The following is a 7,736-nucleotide window of genomic DNA, read 5'->3' as shown; positions in this document are numbered from 1 at the left end:
GTGATTGTTAATACTAATATTAATCATGTCATCGGGTCATGTCCGCTTAAAATTAAAAAGACAGGAACCTCTAATGTACCCTAGAGACGCCACGGCCGCGATGTCAGGCTCATATTGAATCATATTAAGTTGTTCAATAGTAATAATAATCACAACAATAAAAATAATAATAATAAAAATAACTATATTAATAATAATGATAATAAAAATAATAACATAATAATAATAATAATTGTTGGTCTACTATGGCCGCCGTCGTCGATTATTTCGAATATTTTGATCGTTGTCATTCCTTTAAACAAAACAGAAAAGAAACAAACATTTCAGTTATTAATGCATAAGTAATGTGTGTATAAATTGCAACTAAACAATTATTAAACTTTTAATTTCCTAGTTTTGTCAATTCTTCGTTATACCTTGGAATATATTTTATAAATATTAAGTACCTAAAACATACATTTAAAAAAAAAATTTAACGGCTTATATTTTATCATTTGGAATCCACCTAACGAAGGTTCAAGCAATGATATTATCGCTCCCGTTATGACCACCTGCACTGAGTACATTATGAACAAAAAATTGTGCCGGTGACTCGATAATAGCATTTTTTTTTAATTTTTCATTCAACCAACGACTTTTGCAGCAATATTATGGCGAAAGAGAAGCTTCGAGTACTTCGTATGCAAAATATTACCATGATATGAAAATGATCATAACTCAGTGATTAATAATTTAAAATTCTTTAAAAAGTAATGTTTCACATAATGTTTTTATAATTCTTACCAATTTGGATTTTAAGTTTTATAACGATATAGATATGTCAATTATTGAATTATATCGCTTGGGATGGATAATTAAAGCTAAAAATATAAAATCAGTTCTATTGAATAAACATTTGTTATGTGTTGTACCGGCTACAAGACAGAGACAACAATTGGACACTTCAAGTTGAATCGGTGTCGTCATAATAATATTATAACAATGCATTATAGCTACCTGTGCCTTAAAATATTCATGAACCTATCCCTTTGGATCACTCTTTCAGGTATAGGCATTGCCGGCGGAGGGACGCCGCGAAGCGCTCAGTCTGGTATTGCCGGGGTTCCTTCTAAGTTCTCTACTGCTTCTCTTATAATTCGTTCCTGGGCTATTGTAGATGGATTATCAGGGTTTTGTGGTTGATTGGCTTTGAATAGCTGTTGGATCAAAATTCTCTTAATCATCATGCCATTTTTTTTTGACGTAGTCAAAAACATAACTTAGTACTGAAAAACATATTTTGTGACATACCTGCCGATATTATTTCATATTTTAAACCTTCTCAACGAGCTCGTAATTAACCAATAACGACTTATATTCTATATTTCAACCATTTGTATAATATATTATATGTATGTAATTCTGTGTTTTGAACGAAATAAACACGTAGGTAGATCGAGAACATCGCGGTGGCTTTAGGGAGGCGTATTAAAAGACGTACAACGTGAGGACCAATAACGACACGGTTTCAACTGTCGAACCGCGGCTGGGCGACACAATACCCACCGCAGCTTATAGTAAACGCCTACAACATGTGGTTTTCCAAGCACCGGCTGATTATATAAAATGTAAAACGTATATAAAAATATTACATTTCGAAATGAAATAAAAAATATATGAATGTTAAATAGTCGTGACGTCCAATGCAAATAAATGCTCACACACATATACATATCTATACATATACATTATTCATATATAGTTAAATCAGTTCTAATCTTAATTGTGACCAGAATTTTGTTTTTGAGTCACACGAGTTGAAGCCCGATTAATATTTGCCATATTATCCGCGATACCTGTATAATATATTATTGTTGTTTCCCGTTCGATAATATCAACGGACAACAATCATAATACAGCCCTCCTTCCATTTCAACCACCTTACGGTAAATAAACCTGCGGGCCCCTCATTGTATATTATTCATTCGTAAATATTTTTAAGATCATTTTAGTGTGAATTTTAAATTCTAACATTTCGTTTTTAAAAAGGTAAAATATAAATTGTATATAATATTGGTTACACAGCTTTAATTGGTGTTATACACTCCTCATATTAATTATTATACGTTCTATATTTTTAATGTTGATCAGCACGCACGTCCACAACTCGGACCTCCCAATCAAGGTAGGTATAATTCTTTTCTTTTTTTTTTATACATTTTATATACTTGTGCCGGGTCCAGTACATCAGAACCTACCTATGTATGACTGATTTTTTTTTTGGGACCAAATTCTTGTATACTACGGGTCATTCGAATGACATCTGTACACATGTACATTGTAAACATCATAAAGTTAATCCCTATTCGGAAAACATCTTTTGAATAACCTCTGTCACTCTGTCAGACCTTTTTTTAAATAATGACCACAGCTTGTAAATCAAACGTAGCTACAGACTATACAAGGCGTTGGCGATTGTATATAGGAGAGAGTCAAGAGCATGATTTTATTGTATTATTTTATTTCTTTGAAAGTACCTTTATATGTTATTAATAATAGTTGTGGTTGACGGATTTTGAAAATCAACAATATAAAGTAATAAAATAATACAAGGCATTGGTAAAATACCACGAAAAAAAAGGGTGCAGTACACTATTGTTGATTTGTTATAAAACACGTGTTCCTCTATTTTACTGTGTATAGAAAAGTACTGCAACAATATGTACAATAACATAGCCAGATATCCGGGAACATAACCCGGATACAAGCTCCTTACCAGAATACTTGGAGACCCATCTGTATGTGTAGGTGTGTGTGTGTGTGTGGTCGGTAATTATTCGTGGCAGTCAATTATTTAGATATCTAGATATTTGACCCCGCAGAGAGTTGCAAGACGTTATTTAGCCATAGTTATATTATATGATTGATGTTTATGATTCAATTTGACTGTTGAAAATTAATCAAAGCCATTTGTAGGCAATGCTTTTACATTTAATATTCAAATCGAAATTTAATATTTTCGAAAAGAATGAGTGGTATAGTTATAGAAAGTCAGTAATGATAATGTCTTATAAAAAAAATAATAAAAAAACATATTTTTAGAAATCAATAATGGTAAAAAATATAAATAATACCTCAATTACATAACATCGTATACTAAAAAAAATTAAACTACTGACGACTAATATTAAACCATTATCATTTACATTTTTAATGTTAGGTATATCATATACTAATATAGGTAGGTACTCTTGGGAATATTGGGGTTTACACTAATTGCGCACTAAATTCGGTAAACGAACATTTTTGAGTCTTTTTATCTACAGTTAATTATTATTAGTGCTTCCTCAAGTGATATTGCCATAATATAGATAGGTATAGTAGGTATAAACTATAAATTATAATTACATATTTATAAAAAAAAAAATATTTTATTTATTTATTCTATTTTCTATAATACCTACAGATAGGTAAAAAAAATATTTTTTGGCACTTTAATATTAGCCAAGGTAATTCACAGTTTAATAAAAAAACATTAGTTATCAAAAAAAAATATTGTACGATATGAAAGAATATGCAAGTAAGTCTATACAATTCGATGAAATATTAATAAACATAAAGAAATATATTATTATTAAAAATATTGGTTATTTAAAATTTATACTTAGGAGATTGTGACTCAGTATTCAATAGTGTATAAAGATAAAAGTTCCAATAAAAAAAAATATTCAAATACAAATTTGAAATAAAGACTTTTGTTTGAGTAAAATGACGTTTCAAATCACTGTGCGCTGCTTTCACCGGTTCGCAATTTAACACGGCCGCCCAAGTTAGTTCGTACTGTAAAGTGAACGCGTAACAATAATAATCGGAGTGTGATAATTAGAACAAAAATTATTGATGTGAAATTGGTGAAATCGGAACGAAAACAAATCGTCGAACTACGCGTAAAAAACGGCTAAGTAAAAAAACAGATCTTTAAGAAATATAAAGATATTGCTGTCGGTGAGTGTTACTGGGAAGTTCTTGAGGCGTATAAGGGACAAAGGGAAGGAATATTAGTTTGAGAGAAGAAAACAACTTCATATTGATTAAATACAGCGGTCATCACTAGGATTGTAGAATTAAAGGCCAAATGTAATTTTTGAAAATTATTTGCGGGCCGCATACATTTTTAATGATTTTTGGTGAGCTGTGTAATGAGTACCTAATGACGATTAATATTATAACGTTTTGGAATATCTATAGTTTAAGACAAATTAAACATAAAGCATCGTGTTTCTTATCAGAAATACAGAAAAATTCAATCTCCAAACTGTCTAGAAATATTCTGTGTTCATCTTCGATTTTACGTTTTGCCATGATAAAGAATTACAATTAACAGCTTATTCGCAGAAACTAGAATAACACACGATGCTAGAAGCACAGAATTACGTATTATTACGACAATACGGGATAAAAATATAAAATACAAACGGACAATAAGCGATAACGGATAAACTGTTCATACAAGGCTACGCGGTGGAAATGAATAAACTCATAGTCGTAGGCCGTAGGTGCCTACTTATCCGTCCAACTGGTAATTCAATAAGTTTAAAATAGAAAGATAAAATAAATAAAAATGATAAACGACGTTCATTTTATGAACTGTTAATAGAATTTTGGATTTTAGAATGAACAATATTTAATTTTACTACCTATTTGTTAATCTTTTTTCGTTTTTTATATTTATCAGTTTTAGCGACCTAATCTAATTAACATTATTTATCTATCATTATTTGTAATCAAACTTTTTTCTTTGTTATGAATGTTTTGTAATTATGTAATATGTATACATTTTCAAAAGGGTTTCAAACCCGTTTATTATTATAAAATAAAAATAAAAAAATAAAATATTTAATTTTAGTGCGGGTCGCACTAAAGTTACCAAAGGGCGATAGTGGAGTCTATTGTAAATTCGACTCCTACGATATGCACACGTTTTCTTAGTAGCTATGGGATGGGGGGAGAGAGCTTATGCAATACGGAAATACACGATTATCAGGGAATTATGTAACAATAAATATCAATGTCATTCGTATAGGTGTATAATAATATATACAATACGAACCTCTGACCCGAAGACGATCCGGAAGGTGGAATGGCCGTTGGTTGGGTCCAGGAAGTGATGAGCATCGGCGGCACGACAAACGGTCTTAATTCCACAGCGGTAGACAGCTACAGGTGACGGCGACGAATGGCTCGCGGCACACGCGAATATCGGATTTTCACAAATGTGTAAAAGGGAGGAAAAACAACACTGTACGCGCACTGTTCGTTTCGTTTTTTCTGTGTTTTCGTTCGTCACGGAAAACAGATATTGGCGATGTTTTCGACTGCGGCGGCGATGTCCTGTGATAAGCGCTACTGACGTCTCTTCAACTTGAGACGCAGCACCTCGGTGGTGGTTAGTGGTTACGCGCGGAGCAATACCGCACTCAATGCCGATAAGGTGAGCTAATGACGGTACGGTGCACGTCCGCTAGTTCTCCGCTCGCCTTCCCCGTCGTCGCTGATAATAACATATACCCAACACATTTTTATATCTTAATTAACGAGTTCTAAGTAAATCGAATTTGAAAGTGCACTTATTTTGTTTGGATAATTTATTTGCTTGGCGAGAAATTATTTTCGAGTACAAATGTTTATTAAAATACTTTAAATCATACTGAACGTCTAATGCTTATTGTTCACAATTTGTTCGTGTGCCGCGTCGTGTTAAGTATATAATTTCTCGCCAAGTAAATTAGTTATTGAAGTAAATAAGTGTACTTTAATTCGATTAATTTAGAATTTCTTTATGATATCACATCGTTATAGTGCTAGTTAAAAATCTGCTTTATTTTACTTGGCCATTTTTTACAAGTAGTCCGACGAAGTGTTTTGTTGTGATTATTTTATACTTGTTCTAGTTACTATTATTTATTAGTATTTGTTAAGCGAGGAGGGCTAAATATATTAAATGTATATTTATGAAATTGAAAAGAATAGCACTAATACGTCTGCACTCCCCCTTTTTCTTCTAATAAGAAATAAATGTTCAAAAACTAAAAACAAAATGAAATACTATATTTAAAACGTTACAACTTCCTTGAAATATTAAGGATTTTTATAATAATTATGACATTTATATTAATATAACCTGTACCTGCATTTGACAGTAATTCTTTTCGTATGATTCCGCTTGGCCGGGTTGAAATTGAATCGCTAGGTTTTCGTTTGCAAATTTTCCTTGAGAACTTGGCGCTCAATATTTTGAGGTGTTATTGCTTCATGCCAGTGCTCACCAATCACTGCATTAACTTGAGTTTTTCTGACATCAGTTAAAATGCTGGCATAACAACTTTTGTTATAACACATCCATTTTAACGGTATTCGTCTGCTTTTTCTTATAAAACGATATTTATGTGAAGAAACCACAGCTAACTCTTTCCCACGTTTAGACATTATAGTTTTTAAAGAACTCTCCATGGTTAACGCACTATTAGCACCTGTTAGCTCACTCAATTAACTCACTAATACTGGTGCCAGCGACTTATCGAATGACTAATATTATAACGATGCCTAAAGTGGGACACGCCTGGAAATCCTATGTAATAATCGTCATTTAATCTTATCTTATAGTATTTTAATAGATTATCGAAAAGTATTGACCTGGGAATAATAGTCACAGTAGGTAAGGTTTATGAAATTGTATCAAATATAAGCAATCATTTCCTATATTAAGTTATCTTACAAAGTTTCATGATTTTGAACAACGTCAACGTTTAATCTTAACGTACCCCGCTCACCCATATTCGCGAGTCGCAACGCGGCTATTGGATATAATACCATATTTGAAATGACCCGCGGCGTATAACGCATAACCGTATCGCTCGCTTCTAATCTATTTCAAGAATTCTACAACTACTGTGTAACGAAAAACAGATTAACATAAATATTGAAACACACATCATACTTATGTCTTGTAATATAAAATTAAAATTAAAATTTTTATTTTGTATTTTTATAAAACCAGATTATTATTTATTTGTTCCGTGTTCTAATTTCTAAGCGGCGAGACGTTGTCTATTTTCATCATTTTGTATTATGTTTTGTATTATTGAAATGTGTATAATAATACGACATAATCAAGCATGCGTGTGCGTTGCGTGCCATGATATTATAGGTATCATCGAAACTGTGATTTCGAAATCTGGGTGTAACACATTCTTCGAGAACAATGAAGTTGACGGCGACAAGCGGACGCCTGGCAACAATATAGCACAGTATGACTACATAGAACCTAAATAATATTGCGATCGTAGGGATGCGCCTTTTGTCAGGCACTCGTACCAGAACGGTGTCCTACATACGGGTCGCAGCGATAAAATAATATTGTATATATATTGTGATACACGTGTGATAAATAGGATACAGAATAGTTTGGTCCGTACGGCCAAAAATATCACAAAGAAAAACACGCGGATTGTGTTCGAAAAGAACTTCTTTGAGAAGCCGATACTGGGTCCAAAATGTCAAATGAAATTTGGATTTATATCATGATTTATAGCATGGGTATTATACACAATGTGTCTGTGTGTGAGTGTGTGTGTGTGGGCGTGAATGGCGTTCGTGTCGTCGAGAGTTGTTGGAAAAACGTATTACGTGTACATATATAAATATGATCTTGTCGTATTGAAAATTCTTGGTGTTGAGGCCCGAACGCCACTTATCCA

At 32.4% G+C, this 7,736-nt stretch overlaps 1 long non-coding RNA gene across 1 annotated transcript; it reads right to left on the bottom strand.

Moving 5' to 3' along the window:
• Positions 1-217: 217 nt before the first annotated feature.
• Positions 218-5,974, bottom strand: LOC111036412. Its single transcript, XR_002604766.1, has 3 exons — positions 5,090-5,974; positions 997-1,196; positions 218-292 (listed from the first exon to the last, which is right to left on the bottom strand). It is a non-coding gene; the product is annotated as an uncharacterized LOC111036412 (long non-coding RNA).
• Between the last annotated feature and the right edge of the window lie 1,762 nt (positions 5,975-7,736).

The sequence above is a fragment of the Myzus persicae genome, unplaced genomic scaffold (assembly GCF_001856785.1).
Source record: "Myzus persicae strain clone G006 unplaced genomic scaffold, MPER_G0061.0, whole genome shotgun sequence".
Taxonomy (NCBI): Eukaryota; Metazoa; Arthropoda; class Insecta; order Hemiptera; family Aphididae; genus Myzus; species Myzus persicae.
Note: the sequence above shows the minus strand (reverse complement) of the source record. Positions and strands in the feature narration are given on the sequence as shown.